Source organism: Lutjanus erythropterus, chromosome 11 (assembly GCF_056507025.1).
Source record: "Lutjanus erythropterus isolate fLutEry1 chromosome 11, fLutEry1.hap2, whole genome shotgun sequence".
Classification (NCBI taxonomy): domain Eukaryota; kingdom Metazoa; phylum Chordata; class Actinopteri; order Lutjaniformes; family Lutjanidae; genus Lutjanus; species Lutjanus erythropterus.
The window spans coordinates 7,774,315-7,798,241 of NC_139327.1; the positions used below are offsets into that span (position 1 = coordinate 7,774,315).

The 23,927-nt window shown below is 39.1% G+C and overlaps 1 protein-coding gene across 1 annotated transcript in view; it reads right to left on the reverse strand.

Moving 5' to 3' along the window:
* The window catches only part of esama (endothelial cell adhesion molecule a), an 84,749-nt gene that overhangs the window by 21,918 nt on the left and 38,904 nt on the right, over positions 1–23,927 (reverse strand). The window lies entirely within an intron of this gene.

A 23,927-nucleotide genomic window follows, 5' to 3' on the forward strand; every position in this document is an offset into this window, starting at 1 on the left:
TGGCATGTCATTAATATTTAGATTTTTGTCTCTGAAGCTGACAATACTGTGAGGTTTTCAGGCAGATGGAAAAGGGTCTAGTCTTAGAAAAACAGTTTGAGAGTAATTTTGCACTGATAGACGAATGTAGCCTGCTTGTTTGTTTGCTTTATCAGTAAGCTGCAGCTCAACTCCCTTCCTTTGTAAGATTGCAGGTGCATATACACCTGTCTTTGCAAAAATGGTACTAACTAATTGTTGTACAAATTGTTAAAGGCTGGGTGAGTAATTCAAATAACAACATTTTGGGTTGTTGGCTTGGACCAAGACATTCAAAAACCAACCCAATGCAAAGCATCAGTATTTGATCACCTAAACCTCAACAATCAACTAGCTTTCTCCAGAACTGCTTACTCCATCTTTAACAGTCACGAATAAAATTATTTTACTTCCTCAGCAGCTACACAAAACATCCACCATCAAAAATTAACAAGCCCTAGTGGCCTGAAAAACGCACACTTAATTAAACAGTTGGTAAGAGTATAATGTAAAACAAACTTATGTATGGATATCTTTATTTTACGAGAATATCAGATATACAATATATCAAATTGTTTGATACAGCTGTTTTTACACCTGATAGGTCTATGAATAAGTATAGCTGCTTACAAAATTGACAGAAAAATTAATTTAAAGTTACATAAAGACATGTCCGACACATGACTTACACATTACCAAACTTACGTGTTTATTTAAAGCTATGCCAGGATATTTTCCTAAACCTAACTGAGTAGTTTTGGTACCAAAACTTAACCAAGTACTTTTATTGTTTTGGAAGTCACTGACAGTTAACCTATTCTGTATGAGGATGTGATGGAAAATAAGTTGCACTGAGCTTTACTGCATGATTTTATAGAGGTTGTGTTTACAGTTGGAGGATGCCCAGACAAATGTAGAGTTTGTCTATGATTTTTTTTTTTTTAAAGTAAAGTAAATGAGAAAGCTGTTCCGTTCTGCTCTCTGGATTATTTTGTATTGCACATTTCAGACGGTCCCTGACTTCAGCTCTTCAGTTCCCCAGTACTGTCAAGTCACACAGTGAACTAGTTTCAGTATCCCATTATGAGGTAAAAATAACAACTCTGCGCAATGACAGTTTTTGTGGAAGAGGTGGCAGAGTGATGAATGCTGCCCAGAAAGAGGCGCCCCCGAGCAGCAGGAGGTTCAGTGCCTTGCTCAAGGGCACATTGACACTGCTCAGGAGGTGAACTGGCGCCTCTCCAGCAACTAGTCCTCTCTGTACTTCTGTGGTCCATGCTGGACTTGAACCTGCTACCCTCCCATCCCCAAGCCACGTCCTTACAGACTGAGCTACTGCCGCCCCTACTCAGGTGAAAACTGATGAAACATTACTGAGGATGAACCTCCTGGATATGTGAGTATCAAACTTAAAACTATCTACAGCTTCTGTCTTTTTTCTGTTACTTTACATTCAGTCAAATCAGCGTCACAGACACTCCTGCTGCTTTGGCTTCCTTGCAGTTCCTGTTCACACTGTGCAGTAAACAATCACCTGGATTACTTTGATACTGAAGACAAAGTCTGATGATTATGAGGCACTCTTTTTTTTAATATATGACTTGGACTTCAGAGTTCCTGCCACCACAGAGTGTGTGAGACTGACTGAAGTGTGACATTTGGGGGAAATGTCCATCATGTGACAGGCCAGTGAGAATATTACAACAAAATGTCAGACGTTGTATCTATTTGTTAAGAACACATCTGTTCACATCTGAATAATTCAATATATTCATTGACGCCCACAGTTCTTGGTACTGACTTGCTGCTCATCCATTCGAACTGAGATTTAAAGTTCCCAGCTCACAGATGCACAACTTGACCTTTTATTTTACTGCAAACACATTTACAACCACTCCTAACATATATAATGCACACTGTTCTTCAGTGTGATGTACATTAACAGGAATCTCTTTTCTTTTCAGTTCTGAATTATTTAGTCACGCACCTAAATGCTTTCACTTTCTCCCTTTACTGTACCTCTAATACATGAAAATAAGTACATACAGTGCATGAATAATTAATAGCACATATTAAAAGGAGAGTTCAGATTTTTGAAGTGGGCAAAGTGACTTATTTTGCCAAAGGAGTCTGACTGATTTGGCGAGAAGAATATTTGGCTTACATATAACAATGGTTTCCCATCTGACAGCAAAGCAAAGAAGTAAAAATATTCAATATATGTAGCAACTGCATGTTTGAAAGTTAGCACAGCAGTCCAAACAGCAGGTTGTAAGATATACAGGTTGCAGGAGCTCTGCAGGAGCTCTGCAGGAGCACAGGATTCATGCAGCCTTATAAATTGACTATAACAAGTGACAATGAGTCCTCCACTGTAAGTTGATCAACTGTTTATAACTGTCAGTTGTCTGTCAACGTAGAGTTAAGCCTGTTATCCTGAAAACAAAAGCCCACTGCTATGAAATAACACACTCTGGACAGTGAGTTTTAAGTGGCTGCCTGTATCACTGCCTGCCAAACTCCATTAACATTTTACTCAATTTAACAGTTAAAAGCATCTACGCCTTCTACCAGATTATTAAAGATTTCTAACAACTCATAAACAGACACTTACTCATTCAGCGAAAACAACAAAACACAACAGCTATAGTGTTCATGTCAAGTGAAGTAAGTGTTTCAACTTAGCATGTTTCCCTTACCTCTAATGACATATAATGGTTATTTCATGATTTATTGCAGTACATATATTACAGACTTTTCCTTTAAACTTATGCGGATTTTGTTTTTGGTGGCTAAAATACATTTTACTGCTGATCCTGTCCACAGCAGTACATTGCTTTGCTTCCTACACCTCCTGCTCCTGTTGCCTCTCCAAAGCGTGGGTGTATTGACCACCATCTGTTGTAGGTAATACACTGTCAATGAATAACCAACAAACAGACACAATTCAGTGAACAGAAAAATAAGACAGACACCTTATAGGGTAATATATCCACCTCAAAAAGGTGGGTATATTATATGCTGGTAGACATAATTTAGTGTGGTAACAAGCCTTAAAAAGTTCCTATAAATGGAGTCTGTTTTCAGTAGAAATGGCACCATTTAGTGAAGCGACACCACTTTCAAGAATTTAACACTTGCTCACTGAGACAGAAAAGACGAGACTTTCAGACTGGATTTAAGTGTAGTTGCAGGTCAGTCCCACTGAGACCTGGGGGTCTTTTTGTCATGTGCAACATTAGCAGCACATTTACACACAGACAGAACCAAAGCATTTCATCATGAATGAATAATAGATAAGAGAAAAGTGAGAGGGCAGGAAGAAGACGCTCGACTGAAACAGTGGCACAGTCAACATGCAATCAAATCGAGTCCAAACATCTGTTTTAAAATCAGTCAGAGCAAACAGCTCCTGAAGATCCACTTTAGGCAGAAGCTTTTATATCTCTGTCTGATGCTAACAGAAACAAAACAAACAAACAAAAAAAAACTGGCTGCAAAGCAAAGACAAGTGGAAGAAGAGTGGACATCAAATCAAAGTCAAAACACCCAGGTACACTGTATGATCTTTGACACAGTAAAAAAGCATATAGTGTACATATAGTGTAATGTACAGAGTAAAGTCACATGTTATGGTTGAGTATTCCTGCCTTTTTTAAACCAGGAAGTGAGACAGGGGTCCTTAGGGTATAGCTAACCCTTTTTATGCCTGATTAAATCATGTTTTATATATTTCACAGATATATGAATCCTTAAAGGATGCATTTTCACCAAAAAAATTGGAATTGTTTTTTTTTTTTTTTTTTTGGAAGGACATGTTTTGTGTCAATTCTCAAAGAATGGCTGAAATATACAACTTTTATTTATTCAAGTAATTAAACTTAAAATTTCTAGCATTTATTTTCCGAACACTTCAGAACTTATAAACATGAGTTCTTCTAACTTGAAGTCTTTTGACTTGACAGGATGAGGGGAATGACTATACTGTTAAGATCAATAAATTCATTAAAATAAGTTTCTAAAGAAACCTGATCAGCTTGTAAGCATGCTTCCCAGCATGCATTGTTTAAGGGTTAAAACTCTCCCAAGACCCACCTTTTAGACTGCAGTTTCAAACTGAGAAAATGAAAAAAGGAGTCTATATTTGCTTTTAATGTTCATCAAAATCAAAACACCCATTTTTTACAGTGCAAAAAAGTCACACAGGAATTAGGCGGACTCAATTAATCTTCTCTCATTTCTCAACATTAATATACAAGTTTAAAGCATTCAAGTAATTAAACTTAAAATGTCCATACACTTGAGAACTTATAAACATCAGTTCTTCTAACTTTACGACTTTTGGCTTAAAATCATGAGTTGAATGAATGTACTATACAGAGTTCAATCAACTCATTACATTAAGTTTCTAAAGAGACATGATACCAGACTTTGAAATTCAGTCATCTTAAAACTTTAAGGCAGCCTGTAACTTTTTTTTAAGTTAAAACAAATTGTTGTATATTTACAGTGTAAGTAAAGGTGTTGCTGAGACAGACAGTGGTTGGATGAACCCACTAGGGGGCTCGGGGCAAAATTGAGCTGTGTTCCTTGTATGTTTCCTGTCAAATACTAGTTACACTCTACTCATCCTCACAGACAAGCAATCCAGTTACAGTGAGAATAAAGAAGTGCTCACATTAGATGTTTTTCTGAAGCTTACTGTTGTTTCAAAGACTTTGGCTCCTCACAAAGGTAAGAAGTACAAGAGCACTCAAACACACATACACACACATACACACACACACACACACAGACACACATGCAGCTTCTCGTTCACTCAGAGTTCTCAGGGCGGGAGACCGAGACAGAGCTCATCATCTGATAACTGCGCGAGCGCCGTTCCTTCCAGTGTAATTAAAGCAGACACAGCGGTGGGAGACAAGAACGTGTCGTCTCTGTCCTCGAGCTGTAAAACTACCAGCCACTCATCCGCTGGATACACTGAGAGAGAGCGCAGAGGAGGAGGGAAGCATCTGCTTAATTGGGGGAACAGAGATAGTGTGAGGCCAGGAGGGTCAGCAGTGTGTGTCTGTAGCTGGAGAAGTCTGAGTGTGTGTTCAAGCACTATTTTATGTTTATAGGCCTTTCTATCTACCCATGATACACATCTCCACTGCTGGACTGCTGCAGATGTGTCTTGGGATGCATACTTAAAGCTTTCCTGTCTGAACTGATCCTCTACACTGACTGTGGAAACACTATGTAAATGTACACAGATATGCAGTGTTGTCCTTGTACGTGCAGGATGGCTATGTTTACATAAAACATGATGATATGATGATGCAATGAGTGAAGTTTGTATTCAAAGTCAACAGAACCAGTTCATTTCTTGAGGAAGTGAGTGAGTGGAGAAACTTGGCTGTCAGTGTGGATCATCAGCATGTTTGTCAGTGATGAAAAATTAGTCGTGAACAAACTTCTCATCACGACTGGCCATTAGCCAACCAGAGGTCTGTTCTTCTGTGTTTTCCTTTTCATATGATTTTGGTTTCATGGGAAAAATTATTCTGTCTGGCAAATGAAAAATGGATCAGAAGCTGACTGTAGCAATTCCCAGCTTTCTTTTGTTTTTATTAGCAACATGGAGAAGCTAATATCAGTCAGCAGAGGTGTGGACTCGAGTCACATGACGTGCAAATCCACTCTGACTTCACCAACAACGACTAGTGACTTCAAATGGACTTAAGTCTTTTGACCTGAGAATTCTTGATACCTTTCCCCATTTAAAAAATGTGAATCCACAAATCAGTTCATTTCCCTTTATTTCCTGAATCAACTAACGCTATTAATTCTCAGCAAGTTTGTTTTGAACCAGCCCAACAGCATCCAGTCAAGTTGCTGGAGAGAACCATGAGCTCCAGTTGGAAAAAAAAAGATTCTACAAAAGATTATTTAGTTCACGTACAAAATTTATGAGGTGATCAACTAAAAATAAATTGCAGTATGCAAAATATGCAGCTGAATATTTAGACGGAGACACAACAACTTCCAACTTCATCCAGCATTTAAAGTTGCACAAAGAAGGATAAGTTGAGGCTAATATTAACCAGCTAATGCTTAGAAAATGTTAGCTTAACAGCAAAGTAACTTCGTAAATCATTGAGGCTGGAAACAAACTTACACTATGACTTGTTTAGGACTCAAATCTCAGATTTAAGACGTGGGAGTTGAGGCCAAACAAACTAACCAATGACCAGCTTGTGTGTGTAGTTCGGTAGAGGGAAAATAGTACCACACTTATATGAAACTGCTCACAACAAGGTCTGCACTGGGACCACCAAAACATTGGTTGCTGTCCTGAGAGGCTGTCTCAGGCTGTACACTACCAACTAATGGACAAAAAGTGTCAATGATATATAACTGCTTATCCTTTGAAGGGTCGTGAGGGGCTGGCCTGCAAAACATTTGTCGGATACAGTTAATAAAATATTTGGACTGTTTGTCTGTGGGCACCCAACAGAGAAATAAATGTCTTAGAAACAATAGTTGGAAATCAGTTGAGTCCATTGAGGGCTTTCTTTGAAACTGCCAACCTTCACTCCTCCTCAGTTGCATCCTGTTGTTATAGGCAATACCTGCGCAACACAACAAACACTTAGTGCACTCAACACCAATATACAAAGGTAATCTGAGCTTTTGTAGCATATACAAAGGAGTGCTACATATCAACACATCATGTGCACTATAAATGTATGGTTATGTGATTATAATCATGCAAATATAATCATATTATAATGTTAACATGAACCCTGTATTGCCTGTTTGCAATATTGTAATAATTGCATTACAATCTTTTATATGACAAACAAACCTGCTCATTAGTGCTGAGAAAGATGATACTATAGCTTCAGCAAGCATATAACATGATTCTTATTCTCATATCTCTGTTCTCAGATTCTTCTGCAGCAGTATTCATGTGTCAGTGTGGTGTACAGGTTTCTGATAGCAGCTGAGCCTTTAGCAAGAACAGAGCGCTTTGGTTAATTGGAGCTGCCTTCCATCTGATCAAGACACCATGAGAACTGCTGGCAAGCAGAAATTACTGAAAATCTGTCAATTGACGGAGCCACGGGCTCCTATTGAACACACGCTGATAAAAACCCAACCTCGTCCGTCCAACGCGATCGGTCTTATCAGGAGGCAGAAACAATGGCACCTCAATTCCAATCCAGCTTCAGACAAAAAAAAAGAAGTCATGCCCGCGGCCATGGCTCCAACTTAACAGCAGAAAGTCTAAAACTGTTCTGCTTTCGTTGATTAGAAGTGGGACAGGACAATCTTTACAAAAAAAGAAAAAAGGAACAAAAGTTCACATAAAAAAAAAAAAAAAAATCAAAGACAGCCTTACACCCCTCTACACACACACACACACACACACACACACACACACACACACACACACACACTGAGACACATTTCCTCTGTATTGTGTGGACAGTGGCAGGGAGGAAAAAGCTGGGCCTCCTGATAGTGCTGTGATGGAGCTTTATTCCAGGATTAGCCTGTTTGTCTTGGTAGGTAGTGTTAGAGTGAAGTCCAGTAGTCAGGTCAGACAGGAAGTAGGCCACACTGAGGCACAAACAGCCTTTAACACACACTCTGCTGCTGCCTGACTGATTACTCCGATATTTAAATACTGACTCACTGACCTTCACTTAGTAGTCATTTTTGATTTATCAGCAAACATTTTGCTATGAAATCAAAGCTGATACCTTTAATAAACTATTTCCAAGAAACGCAGTTGTGGTTCTTTGTCATATTACTTCAGAAGAAGAAAACAACGACGTAAGGACAGAATGAAGGTGGACTAAAGGTTTGGAATAGTTCTACAGTTCCAGTTCATGGTCCAATACATGGTCCATCATGATCAAATGATCTTCAGGAGTTCAAACTGGAAGTTGAAGTCAGAAGTCCAAACTCCTGAGAAGAGGAAGACCTCAATATGTAACTGGGACAAACAGCGTTCTTGCCGACATCACTGACTCAGCCACAGTGTGAAGCTTACACGTCAACACACCTGAATAATCTCAACTCAAATGCAGGGATAGGATCCAAGGACTGCTTCCAAATTGTCAGATCTGTCAGAATCATATGCTTCAGAGTTTATTGGTTCCTTCTACTAATGCTGGCATGCTTTTATCAGTCCCTCCAGGAAGTTGCAATCGTAACAGCTAACACAAATTCAACCCATTCCCATGAATTCAGCACAACCTTGCAATTTTGTCCAAACTTTTTGCAAACTTGACCAACCTTCATTGTTCCCTGCGAGTTCTACCAGTCAATTTGTTTTAGTTTGTCATTGTTACTGAAATGTATCAATGCTCTGTGCACTTTTATATGAGAATTTTGAGTTGTTTTAACTAAGTTTGAGGTCCAAAAGATTTTGCTTCTTTATGGAATTCCTTCCCAGGTGCACTTCATTTACAAATAAAACATGTTTTGTTAGTGTCTTTTTGGTAACGTCACTTACAACACAAAGCCGAATAGACTGCAGTTTTGTTCTCCCTGGAACAATCTGCCTTTAATTTTAATGAATTATGCAAAACATTATAATTTGCTTTTGCAATCTTCACTTGCTCCTGCAATTTTATTGCAAAAAAACCCAAAAAAACAACAAACATTGCAACAGGCACTGCAGTTTTTTGGAAAAGCTGTTCCAAAATCAGGCTTTTTAGGCTGCAATAATCCCAAAAATAGTCTGTGAAATCCTGGAGGGACTGTTTTATGACGGTTATGTATTGCAAAACAATGATGTCCACGCTGCTGGAAACTTGCAACAATAAGGAGTCATTGCAGAGAGCCTTTTTTGTATTTAGTTCCTCCACTGAGATGCAGACAATTGATCAGGAATCAATAAGGGAATTGATAAAACATTCGACAGAAAAGCAGAATTGATAATGGCACTGGTGAATGAAATCTTATCAATTCCCATCTGAGCTCAAGTACCAGCTCACCAGCGAAAGGGGATGAAGGCTACGGATCCCTGCGACTGGCCGAAATGTGAAAATGCGGGTGTTTCTGATTGATGGCAAAGTGACTCTCAGACAGGCGTAGATACCAGTCAAACGTCAGGGCTCAAGTTAGCCATAATAAATGTGCGATGTCAAGGTAGACTTTCAACATAAATGCACAAAAATTACTTGGTAGGTTTAGGAAAAGCTCATGGTTTAGTTTAAAATAATACTTACATAATGTAAAGACTATGTGGTTAGTTATATTGTCACATGCAATGATGCAACACACAAAACTCAATCCGCATTTAATCCATTTAAGTTTACACTGGGAGGGGATGTATGGAAAGTAACTTGCATACTTAAGTTACAGAACTTTCATAATATCTTAAAAAGTCCTGCGTTGGTTTGACTCAACCATCCAATCCAACTTCCTCCATATGTGGACTTTCTTGCTCTTTGTTCTATGTCACCTGAGTTCGATGGCACGTTTAAACATGTAGGCACTGCCAGAAATGGTTTAAAGCATAGGGGCACTGACTGTGAAATGTATCTGACGCCTTGGGAGTGAGATGCAGTCAACAGATAGACTTCTAATCCTCACTGTAATGTGTGTTTTCAGAAAATTTAATACCATATGGCACCGTTTCATTTTGTGTGGTGAGTTCTTCTAGCCAAAAACACACAGGCCTCTCATACTATGTTAATCAGTCCAAATTTAATTTTACCATCAAGACAAACATTTTATGGTATTAGCCAATTATTGAGATTTGGCTGTTTTTCAAATTTTCATAGAGAAATTATTTTGATATATTAACTACAAATGCAAATTCCTTGATTTGGTGACACAAAGAGCGTACTGTGGGCGTCCCAGTGCCTAATAAGACTTTACTCCACAGATAACACACACAAGTTTGATCAGATATACATCCATATTGCAAACCTATGTCCTTGGATTCAAAGGTTCTGTTAATAACTGATACATTAATTTGTACACTAATACATGCAGTAATAAACTTTGCAGTACAGCATAATGGCTCTATCTGTATGGGTTCAAGATGTTCCACAAGAATTTATGCAGGACATTATAAAGCGAAAGCCAGCATTTCGTCCAGAGCGTGAGCAGCCATCTGGACCAGTCAGTGATAAATATTCGTCTTCGGTTTGACCTGTAACTGTGGAGCCTCCCTGGGTTAATCAGTGTGATTCTGAATAACAAGAGCGTGAGGCAACACATCCTGCATCTGTTCACGAAGAAAGCACAAAAATCCGTCAACAGTGAGGTTGGAAAGGCTAGATACAGCGTCATACCACAGAGCATCTCACACACAAGTGCACAGATAGAGTAAGGACATCTGATTCGCCAGGGGAGTCCCTGACAGCTGTGGAGATCAATCTGGCTGATACGGGGAGATGACAGGTGACAGGTCATGATCTGCTCAGGACACCACTGGATCACTGTGAATTCAGCCCAGGGTTATTCTACCACACTCCTCCTCCTCCTCCTGCTGCTGCTGCAGCTGGAGGATGACCTTACGTGAATGAATGAGACGGACAGAGAGAGCCTTCACCGGCCCTCAATCTGGGAATCCGGGTATCATTTCTCCACTTTAATCAAAAGATGGGAAACATTATGGTATGACGTGACTGTTGTGTCAGGGAAGATGGACGGAGATGTGTTGTGGCTGACTGTATGTGTGCGTGTGTGTGTGTCAGTTGAAGCCATTAAAAAGATGTGGTGGCATGGTCGGAGGTTGACAGGTGCTTAAGTGAAACCAGGAGAGATGAGATTCTGCTGGAGATGAGTGAAGTGAGGACAGTTATATGATCATGGCTACAGACATAGAGGACTAGTAAACAGTACAGGACTAGTAAACATCCATGTGCATTTTGACATGCTACACTCTTAGAAATAAGGGTTCTACTTGAAGGGCAGAGGTTCTACCCAGAACTATTTACTTATGAAGAAGTCTTTTTTGAAGACAGGGTTTGTCAAGAGTTTTTTGTAAGACTAGGGGTCTTACAAAATGATTGTTGAAATCCTTGAAAAGCTCTTTAGTTTGTCAAGGGTTCTTTGCATCATAAGTAAAAATCTCCTAGGTGGTTCTAGATAAAACCCTTGGAATATATGTGGGTCCTTGAGGGAACACCCAGGGTGGGCTCTAACTAAAACCCTTGGAATATAAAAATCTTTTTGGTAGAATCCTCTGTGTGGTTTCTAAACAAAACCCTTATATATAAAAATGTCCTTGGTAGAACCACCTGAATGAAGTTTGAGATAAAAGCCTAGGAATATAAAAAGGTGGGTTCTAGATAAAACCCTTGAACTTGAAAAGTAGAAGCCCATGGGTGGGTTCTTAATAGAGGTTCTTGATACAAACTTGTTGCAACCTTAGAAGGTGGAAACAGTCTGGATAGAACTCCCAGAAACGGCTCTGGGTGGAACCATTACACTGTAGAAGGGTTCTTTGTAAAACCTCTCACTGGGGGTTCTGGGTGAAACTTTTCAGAGATCGTCCTAGGTATAACCCCTTTTGTTGGGTTCTAGGTAGAATTCTCTGAAAGGGTTTTATGTAGAATCTTTATAAAAGAACCCTTCCAAAGAACCCTTCTTGGAAGAAATAGTTCTTCAAGGTAAGTGCTTGAAATCCTTGAAGAACTCTTTCGTTTGTCAAGGGTCCTTTGCACCATAGCATAAAAGCGTTCTTGTTAGAATCCCCTGAGTGGGTTCTAGACAAAACCCTTGGATTATAGATAGAACCCTCAGGTAGGCATTTTCCACTACCACAAACTATCACAGTTCAAGTTCAAGCACCTAATTTTGAAACTTTCTGAGCCCTAAAAATAAACTGGTTCTGAACCAAAAAAGTTGACTCACAGCTAGGACCAAGGACCGAGGTTGAAAAGGACCTAGGGAGGGTTCTGGGTGGAACCATCACACCACAAAAGGGTATTCTCTCACTGGGGGTCTGGGTGAACCCTTTGACAGATGGTTCTAGGTATAACCCTTTGTGTTGGGTTGTAAGTAGAACTATTTGAAAGGGGTCCACCCTTAGAAAACCCTTAGAGACGGTTCTACCAGGAACTTATATTTCTATGAGTGGAGGAATTTCTGATATCTCATGTTAAGCATGTGTTGAGTGTGTGTTTGTGTGTGTGTTTAGCTGCTGTGTTATCCCTGCATCACAGTCCATCCGTGATGCATTTGTGCGGCTGCCAGCTGAGCGCAGAGCTGTGAGCCAACACCCAGCCACGCTGAGGTAAAACTGATTAGATATGGTGATCATCAACATAAACTTTCATTTTAACTCGACAAAACGCTTTCATCACAAAAAGCTGAGAGAGGCGCGGGAATTCCCCCGATCCTGAGGGAGGGAAGAGCGGACCACGAAACGCTTCACTTTAAAGACACAAGAGCAGAGGAAGAACTTGTTTTTTTTTGAGGGAGATGAAAGCAGTCCGTCTGGCGATGAAGGAGCGGACGAGGTCCATAATGACGCCATTTGGTCGTCCCATGGTGCAATGCACACCCTGCGTTCGGTCCGCCTCTTTTCTCTCAGAACTTGCAAGAGCAGATGTTGATGTTTGCATGGTTAGCTCAATCCAAATGTCTGAGGAATCAGGTGTGTGTGAGTACAGACAGACACCTCATCATAGTCTGATTCTAACTATCTTGATTGGATTAATTTCCCAAAGGACCTTTCACTCTGACAGCTTCCTCTCATTAGGATTTATAGCCTCAATCTCATTTTAAGTGCTTTATTAGGTGTTACATATCTTTTAAGATGTGACTCTTTGGTGTTGAAAATGGGTTTCTCCATAATTAAGAGCCTCGTCTTGCGCACCCTTGAAAGAGACGAGGAAGGAGAGAGGAGATGACGGTGCTCGAAATCAAAGATAAGGGCTCAGCAGTGAGAGAAGGAGAGGCATTCATCTTGTTTTGACACAAAGACTGATAATGTATAGGGTTCGGGGGGGCGGAGGAGGAGCGGGGATGAGGTTGTGTGCTGTGTAGCAACACTAATTGAAGATGTGGAACAGCTTAACATGCTAATTTGACCAGGAATGCTATTGATGAAGGAATGTGGTGGAAAGTTCATCTCCTTGGTTGGAATGTGATCATATGTCGCTTTATGACAGACAGTATCTAGCTCATATTTGACTGATTAAAGAAACCTGACACTGTATTTTCATGATTACGTCATCATGTGTAGAATAGTGGCACACAGCAGATGGAGGCAATGATAATGAGCCCTAAAAACAGAGACTCAGTGGGTCTGGACGGGTTGTAAAATGAGAACTACCATGACAGAGCGTGAGACAGGCCTGCATGAGGGCCTGGACTGCATTGCATTCTCAGAAAATGTAGTGATTTTCCCACAGCATGTCATAACACTTTAGTGACGCTCTGAGTAAACATGTGCCACTACCACATAATTCACACACACACACACACACACACACACACACACACACACACACACACACACACTGTAATCTTTACAGAATGAGGATTATCTGTGAATTTTGTGCAAATACAGTATGTTTTTGTTACAATTTTGCAGCAATTAAGCTTGAGATATTGTGTATTCATTAACGGAGAAGCTCAGTCAAGGACAAAACTGTAAAAGCTGTCATGATTGCTTTGGATGCTTTAAAGAAAAGCCTGACTTTTTGGAGATTTTGCTTTTTTGAAGAGAATGAGATGAATACAAAGCCGGACCCAGGAGATAGTTAGTGTAGCTTAGTATAGAAGAAACTGGGGAAACTGCTATTCTGACTTTTTCCCAAAGTGACCAAATCTTACCACCAGCTCTAAAGCTCAGTAATTACCATGTTATACCGCTTTTGTTTCATTAGTACAAAATCAGAGAGTAAAAGTTGTGGTTTTACGAAGGGGTTATATGTGGGACTATTTCTTGGACGAAAGCAGTGATTTCCCAGCCATCCAGCTGTTTCAGTAGTGCAAGCTCCAGCTTCATATTTAACGGACAAGTGTTCTTGATCTTCTCATCTAACTTTTGGCAAGAAAGCAAATTAGAGTTGTTGAATATTTTGCATAATGTTCAGTTATTGTTAATATTCAGAATAATTTTCCATGACAATATGAAAGGCTCATTTCCAAATGATAAAACCCACATTTTTATTTCAAAAACCTAACCTTCAGCTTTTAGCTCTTTACCCATTGGTTCGACTGGTGCAATCTTAATATTAAATCTACTTGATGTGGTATAACACATTTTCCTTTTTCAGAAAACTGCCGTTTGGTTCTGGTTCTGCGATTTGAATGCACTTTGCCATATTGCAATTTTGATAATATTACAGTTCATTGTGCAGCCCTAGTAACCTGTATGTGGGATGTATTGTAGCACATTTGTTGTGGAAATGACTCTCTCCCAGTGTGTGAGGGAAATACCAGCACATTAAGGGTAGTTAAGTGACTTTAGTCAGCTGCAATGTGTGCAGATAAGCTCGGGTTGCAGCATAACAGTAACTAAAAGACTGTGTTGTGTTTGCTGCCACAGAAGAGAAAACAAAAAGTGAGTGAGTCTTCCTGTGTTCCTCACAGCAGGGTTGGTCTGGATTGTGAAAAGCTAATTATCTGCTACAACTCAGACCAAAGTCAGTTGTAACAGCATAAAACCAGAGGTCTCCTTACCACAGTTCAGAGCTGCGGATCTGGAAAGGTAACATGCAGTCATGTACATCACTAAATCAGGGTTTGTGTGAAGCAGAGCTGCAATAATTGATCGATTAACTATGTTGATAATTGATTAATCATTTTGAGTTTCTAACTCTCTGATTTCAGCTTCTAAAATGTGAATATTTTCTGGTTTCTTTACTCCTCTCTGACAGTAAACAGAATATCTTTGAATGTCTTTCATCATCTTCTGACATTTTTGGACCAAACAGCTATCTGATTAATGGAGAAAATGCTCAACAGATTGATTGATAATGAAAATAACTGTTACACGAAAGACCCGACGAATAGTTTGGCCCTATTTTTCAACTGACAAGATTGTGACAGGATTAATTGATCAATTATTAATTAACCAGTTAAGACAGAAAACCAAGATAAAACCGGTTAAGACAAAAAATGTCAACCCACTATTAACCCAAGTCAGCACCCATGATTGGCTCACATTTCCCTCTGTGATGCTAGTGTCTTTAACATCTGTTTTAATGCTCAGTAGCAGTTCTTATGTGTGATATGAGACATTCTCCTCTTGCTTGGGAAGTAAAAAACAGGACGATGTCAGGAAGAAGAGCTGACCCATTAAAATATGTGGCTTCAGCTTTGTGACAAACATACAGAGTGATGAGCTGACTGATAAACATTCAATCAGTTGCTGCATCTATCATGTCGCCATACCGTACCAGGGCGCCCTCAGCATCCTCTGATAACATCCTGTCTTTCCTCCTTACAGAAGACACTGCATATCCTAATTAGCGGGCTCACAATCCCAGAGAGAGCGTGTGGGGGTGGGGGCATCGAAAACAAACAAAAGAGCTCTCTGAGGCGGGAAGTGACAAGCAAAGTTCACTGTCCCCAGAGGAAAGGGTTATTTTGCTGTTTGGTCTCTGATATCCCCTCCAGTCTCTCAGTGCAGTGGAAAAATGTCCTCTTTTTTTTGTCCGCAGTGGATCCGAGTTGAAAAGAAAAAAAAAAAAAACACCTGAAGATTGAGCTATTAAATCAGCGTGGCTGGGATATTTGCTGAGTATTAGCCTCAAGAGACAGCGAGAGAACAGAGGAGAAACAGTCCCCTGAGCATTCATGACAAGCTATCAAAGAGCTACTTGTGGACGGATTATTCAGAGGGACATCCGTCTCTGATAAAGCTAAAGCTCTGAACTGTGAGGAATTGTTTATGGAAAAATACCAATTTGCTCAGTGTCAGCTCTGTGCTGGCAGAGGGCCAGCAGTGACGACTTAGACCAAAGATAGAAATGTCAGACGCTCGTTTTTAAAGAAATATACAAATCTGAACTTTGTGGAACTCTTTAAAAAGAAATCCTGCTTTCATACTGCAGACTGAATGCAGGGAATGCAGGGTTTAAGATGGCTGGTTCTTCAGTTTGTCCCCATAGGACCCTTTTTGGTTCCTGGCAGAACTTTTCATAAATATTCCACTTGGAACACTTTCATAAGGTGGTACCTCGAACCCAACATTATGGGTTAGGCCTAGAACCATCTGTGTCAGGTTCCATCCAGAAACCCCATATGAGAGGTTCTACAAAGAACCCTTCTATGGTGTAAGTACTTCCACTTTCCAGAACCTTTCCACCTTGCAAGTGTACTAACAAGAACCTCTTTTATATTCCAAGGATTTAATTGAATCCACCCAGGTTATTCTATTGAAAACTCTTTTATATTCCAAAGGTGTAATCTAAAACCCAGCCAGGTTGTTCTACCAAGAACCCTTTCATATTCCAAGGGTTTCATATGAACCCACTGAGTGTTCTACCTAGAAACGTTACACTCCACAGGTTTCATCTAGAACCCACTAAGATTGTTGTATCAACAACACTTCTATAGTCTAAGTGTTTAATCTAAAACTCAACCAAGTTGTTCTATGAAGGACCCTTTTATATTCCAAGTGTTTCATGTAGAACCCACTGAGGGTGTTCTATCCCAGAAACCATATATAAACTCCACAGGTTCGTTTAGAACCCACCATGGTTGGTGTATTATATTCCAATGGTTTAATCTAGAATCCAACCAGGTTTTTCTATCAGGAACCCTTTTATATTACAAGGATTTTATTTAGAACCCACACCGGGGGACCTAATATAAATATATTTTATAAGGGGTTCACCTATGACCCTCTGAGGGTTCTACAAAGAACCATATTATATTCTACGCATGAGGCAAACAATTATTGAATCCCATGTATTTAATATTGTGGTTGTTATTTTGAATATCTATGTTACAATTACCAGTGTTTAAAAAGGGTTTTTGGATGAAAATGGAACCTTTGATGGGTAGAACCTCAGCCCCTCAGAAAGAACTCTTCTGAGAGTGTACTGTTGCATTCTTACAAGAGGCAAAAAAGCAACAGAGGGCACTGTCACGATGTCCATGAAGTTCAAACACAAGATGATTGCAAAGGTTTTTTTTTTCCAACAAGTAACTGCCAAGCCTCATAAAAGCCTTAAGACCTGGATAAAAGTGATATTTATTTACATGTTACTGTAACTGTGGCTTTGGAAGTGACAGTTAAGAGCTAAAGGATAAGCCTTTAATCTATGAGCTGATGCATCAAGTGCTCAAAACCAAAACCTGACCTGACATGTTCCACAGTCACAGGAATTAGACTCAATTTCACCTGCAGGTCACAAGTATAAAGTTCACTTCACTCTATTGTACACACTATAGAATATAATACAGGGTGACCAGTGGTGTCAAAGAATAAGCTACCATAGTGGTATTATGCGACAGCACAGGTCAGGAGTACCTGGTTGGCATTGTTTAAGATTATTTTTGGGGTATTTTTTGCCTTTTATTTGATAGTGACAGCTGAAGATATGACTTGAAAGGGGGTAGAGAGAGAGGGGACAGCAATGTCAAAACTGTTTCAGTGATTATTTTTATTCTTTAGACAAATATTTTTACATTTAACCTTTCTATAACTAAGTACAATTACATAAAGGAGTAATCTGTAATATATTTACTCATAAAATGACCATGAGGTGTCATCAGAGATCAAGGAAATATGTTAAGTTGAAATACTTGCTTCACTTGACATGAACGCTACAGCCGCGGCGGCCCCCTTTGACATTTCTGTTTGTGACCAAAATAACTGTTTTACATTAATCAGAGTTCAAATTAATGCGGAATTTTAGCTGAATGAGTAAGTGTCTGTTTATGAGTCATAAGAAATAATTAATCATCTTGTAGAAGGCATAAATGTTTTTAGAACTGTTAAATTGAGCAATATGTTAATGGAGTTTGGCAGGCAGTGAGACAGGCAGCCACTTAACAGTGGTTGCCTGTGTTATTTCAGAGCAGCGGACTTTTGTTTTCAGGATAACGGGATTAATTTTACATTGACAGACAACTGACAGTTATAAAAAGTTGATCAACTTACAGTGGAGGACTCCTCATCACTATACATGTTAAGGTGTAAATGCAATACTGTTCCAGTAACACAGTAATCTAACAAAGGGGTCACTCTGCATGACTATTTTAACTTTGGATACTTAATGTACATTTTCCTGATACAGTATGGCACTTCTGTTTACTCAAGATAAGGATATGAAGCACACAGTTAGACAAAGTATTTCATGATACCATGTTTAACCTACCAGTTATGTTTGGAAACAATAAATCAGACCAATAAAAATCATAACACAGTCTAAAGACACTTGTGTTGCTCTGTGGCTCAGTCTGTCTGGGATGTTATCACAGTGTCCAGTGGATTTTGTGCTTGTCACAAATGATTCTGTCCATGCACATAAAAGCTTAACTGTCAAGCCAAGAGCCAAAACACTGTTTGTGTTTCAGTGACTGGAGTTCAGGAGCGAGGTGTGGCTCATAAGTCATAACGAGTGTCCCTGGCATAATGTATGAAAAATGTATTATAATAACAGCAATTGTGCAAAATAATTATATGGCTGCATATAGTTTGTGTGTCTCTCAGGAGGGTTCAGGTCAGTTCGGCCTTCACAGGAGTCTTGAATACAGTATAGAATGAACCCCCGGAGAGGGAGCCTATATTTATGCTGTAATTATTGTTGTTGCTGGAGAGATTATAATTATCCTACTACAGCTCCTATCACTGACATAACGCCAGACATTACTGCACGAATGGAAATATACACAACAAGTGACACTAATCACAGCACAGTCTTGACACTTCATTACCCAGTTGTATCTTCCTGCTGCTTGAAATGAATGGAAACATTCACACATAGCACCGTCACCACTGTCAGTATTTGATGTTGGTTCAGTGTAGCACCTCAGCAATGTGCTTTCTAGTTATTATAAGACAACGACAACGGGTCACTTCTGTTGTGATCTTATACCGAAAATTTATAAGTCAAGCTCAGGGCTACAGAATGAGCGACTGACAAGCAGGAAACTTTGTCAAAAGCTACAGAGAGACTGTATTAGAGCTGCAACTAATGATTATTTTCATTATCATTATATTTGGTTCATAAAATGTCCGAAAATGGTGAAAAATGTTGATCAGTGTTTCTCAAAGCCTAAGACGACCTCCTCAAATGTCTTGTTTTTTTCCCACAACCCCAAAATATGCAGTTTAAAGTGTTAAAGGAGCTAAAAACAACAACAGAAAACAGAAAATAATCATATATAAGAGGCTGTACTCTGAGAATTTTCACTTTTTCTTTCACTCTAAATGATCTAAATAGTAATTAATTTATTAATCAATTAATAATTCTAAATATTCTTTCAAAGTTTGAGTCATTTTTCTTTTAAAGACCAACAAACATTAAGCATAGCTCTGAAGGGATTTTTTAAATACATCTATAATAATCCATATCATTAGGGCTCATATATGGCATAATCACTACATTTGCTGGAAAACGTCCCAAATCAGCTTACTGAATAAATTAGAAAAAAAGAGCTGATTGCTGTGCAGCACACTTATACCTCTGGTATATCAACATGTGTATAATTTTAAGGGTGTGTGTGTCCTGCATTTCCATAAATCTGTATAAATTTGCATGCATATGAGCTGTACTCCTGACGATTTTTAGAGATCCTCCTATAGTTTTAATCATATATAATTAGGTCGGTGCCACAGCTTATCTTGATATATTTTTAAGATTAAATCATGGTTGAATTATTAATCTGAGCTATAAATTCCATTCATATTTTGAAAGTTACCTCCTGTGTATAATATATTAAAGCCTATCGTGGCTAGTTCAGGTGCCTTGCATTTAGTGCTCAAGACCAGTAACAGAACAAACTGCCCATATTTTCATACTGATGAATGGTACATAAGCTCACTCTGATGACTCATACAGCTTATGATTTATATACCATGATGCATTCAAGTATTTTAAAGCTCCCATTAAAAAAATCATGCAAATTAACATCAATGCAAACAGCTGTCACGTGTTTCCTTAGAAAATGCTTTTCCAGCTTTAAAATTAGTACCTTTTAAGTAAATGTCTAAGAGACGTAGCAGAGATATACAGAATGACTGAGTCACTGAGTGCAGATGAATGTCACCTGCTATCTTTGTTATATTATTCATCTGCAGTCTGATAAAGGCTTCCGGTGTTCAAACCGACTTTAGTCACATACGTCATATTTTTCCAAAATAAATGCAGCCTGGACTTCCAGAGTCATTACTCAGAGGTTTTGAACATAGTTGGCATGAATGCAACTTCCGAACTAAAACACATCACAGGATGTCCATTTTATCATAACACTTGTGTCATATGCAAACCAAAACATGCCTTTTTTGCAACAGCATTAATGGCATTGTTATATATATACACTAGATGACAAGAGTAGATTTAAGATCTTTTGTTTGTGATGCCAAGGAAGGTACAGGTATAGCTATTGGTAAGTTGCTAAAAGCTCTCTTAATACTAATCAAAATACATATTTTAAACCATAATTCTTATTTAGTTTTAATTTAGAAGAGCTACAGAGTTGACATGTTATGGTTGAAACACATCTGATAGCAATAATATTTAATAAATTTGTTTCACATAGAAAATTTACAAGTGCTTCAGCAGTATTCTCACATTTTTTTAATCCAGGAAGTGAGACAGGGGTCCTTAGAGCCTGATTAAATTGTGTTTGTAAAAAGCCTGATGGAGATGACAGAAATGACAGGACACAACTGTTCTTGTTTTTCCTTAACAAAAAAAAAAAAAAAAAAAGATTTTAAAACAAAGATGATTATAAAAGCATAACTTCATATCAACGTATGTTATCAGAAGTTATCAGATTTTGAAGGCTTTATTGTTTGAAGTTGTGAATTCCTGTCTGGGACAAGGGTGTTTTCTGGCAGAGAGAAAATTTAAAAATGAAAAATAAATAAATAAATAAATAAAATAAACCACCAAAAAAAGGACATGATTTGTCCCAGTTCTCAAGAATGGGTGTTTTATATTGCTCAGCTCTAATTCTAAGGAAACGAAAACACAACTGTTCCTATTTTCAAGTGAATATACATGAATGAAAACATTCTTATGAATATATATTCCATCTATGCCATATTCATATGCCAATAAATTCCTATAAATTTTGCACACTGGACCTTTAAATTACCATGAAATTTGACACAACCATCAGAAATATTTTGGCTATAGGTGAGGCTATCCAACATGTTACACTATCCAAATCCGAATCACTAACACTACATGACTGTTACTATGCCACATTATCACCACAGTATACCACCTCCTGACAAATGATAGCATATTGGCACCGGCGCTGTGAATCTGACACTATATGTACTGTATATATCCTGCAGGATATCCACATCCTGCTGCGCTCAGTTTAAACCCAGCAGGATGTCTTGCTTTAGTCATTAGTATGTCTCCATGTAGATGAAGGAAAAGCATGATTACATTTGATTTCACAGAGAAAAACACTCAGATGTGCTCTGAGCACGCTGAGAGTGAATGCATACCATATTTTGTGTGTGTGAGTGGATACAACATAAAAGCGTGTGGACAGAAGTGTTGGCATGGTAGCTCTTCCTCTCATCTCTGCTGCGCTCACAGTTGATTGGGTTAGATGGCAAAGCGGCGAGGACTCTGTGCTAAGCCTCAACACTGCTAATCCTATCAGTGTTCAAAGGCAGTGCTAAAGGTAAGGCTCCCCAAAGAGACAAGCACATCTGGTGCCGGGGTGGAGGGATGGTAGCAGCAGACGGACTGGGAGTCAGACACATACGTGCAGCCACACTGAACCGTGCTCTGACATCCACCTGCTAACACGTGTACCTGATGAAACGTCTCCCCAGGCTATAAATAAAAGTGACTGACAGTAAACATGTCACTGATGGAAATCAAACTCACGGTGAGAAATATTAGCTGCCACCGCCACAGTTAAGACCAGCAGCCTTGTTGCACTGTTGTCAAGCGTTATCAATCATCAAGCCAGCTGTCAGCCTGTCATCAGCAGATGTACTTTTAATGATACCTGAGGTGGATGAATGTTAATTTTTCCCTGAAAATGGAAAATATGATGCAACAGAAAGAGGAGAATAAAAAGATACAGCAATTTGTGAGTGTTAAACATGCTGTGATCATTAGTTATCATTAATTAAAGCAACACAATGAAGATTTCTATTGCCATAAAAAGGCCTATTTCAAAAAGTGCTCAATCCAACTCATATTTTGTGTGTTTCACCAGATTAATATTCATGTTACTTACAAGTGATTTTTGCACTACACCCTCTAAGACATTTAGGGCACCATTTAGACGATCTACGGTGCAAGGGTCTTCAACAAGGGGTCCAGGACCCCTTGGAGGTCCCTAGAATTATATGCAGGGAGTCCCCAAAATTATTGTTTGATGTTTTGAAAGTTATATTTTTTAATTACAATATGTCTGAAAGAATAAATTAACATGGATCCATCCAATTACCAAAGATATGACTCGACATGCCACCTGGGAAGTTGTCCTTAGAAACTGTTTGGAAAAGGCCAGGCACTTAAAAGCACTTAGCAGGTGATTGGATGAACTGTCTGTTTATCACGTCAACCAATCAGATCAAACTCATGCCGAATGAAGAAATACTCTCCAGTTCTCATATAACTGATGCTATCACACTAGGTATGCTAACTTTATAAGGAGCTGCCATTGTTTGTTCAAGACAAGTTGCTTCCATGGATGCATCTCGCTTTTGTCGCACCTAAAACCACACCTGTAGCTGCCAGTAAACCATCCTAAGATGCTGATTGGCTGCACCACTTGCCACTCGATGTGGACACAAACAGATAACTTGAAGCCTGGCAAGATGGATCCTCACATGATCTTATGAATCCAGCTGCCTCACCAGATGAAAAGTTTCCGTAAGTTATTACAACTCAACCTGTGCAGATCTTACATTTCTGAAACAAATTTTATGGAAATCCATTGTACAGTTGATTTCAGTCTTCATCGAAGTGGTGGGCAGACTGACATTCTCATGCATCGATCCACTAGCATGGCTAACAAAATCTGAAACGATATGATTGTTGTAATATATGCGAGAAGCATAGAGCTGGGTGTCACGCACTAACTGCAGGGAGCCTTCAGCCTGTACCCTAGTTCTCTATAGGCTGCGGTCTCATCCATGCCAAGGATTAATTAACTGTGAAGTGGAATTCATTTGGACAACGTTCACAAGGCATCAGAGATACTGGATGGGTGATAGGAGTGGAAATTAAGTTTGATCTCAGCCTTAAATTTTGCTCATCTTGACAGAATGTAACTGTCCTTATGTGATCCTTCCATCAGTCAGCAGCATTACGCAATCTTAAGTTTTTGTTAAAGATAAAACGTGCTTCAAAATCAAAAGACATAAACAAGGTTTCACAAGAAAAGAAGAGGTCAGTGGGAAACAACAGTAGAGACTAAAAAAAACATTACATTGAAGAAATGTCTGTTGACGTAGGTCTTATGAAGTAAGAAATTGATTTTTCCCCCAGGGAGGCTCTCTGAAAAGCTAAGTATCCAAGGTCACACTTTGGCACAAAGGGTTAAAAGTTCAGAGCTAAAACCTGTGCTTTAAAATCATAAAGTGGACTCTGAGACCAACAGGTAACCCATGAGGTTATGGGAGAACTGGTGTGATGTGATCTGTTCTGTCAGCATGAGCAGACGTCCTGGCTGCGGTGTCCTCAACACACACACGATGGCTGAGGCAACAACTGGAAGAGGCTAAATGTGACTGACTGTCCCCGCGTCACTACATGAGGACACGTTGGAGAGGGTTC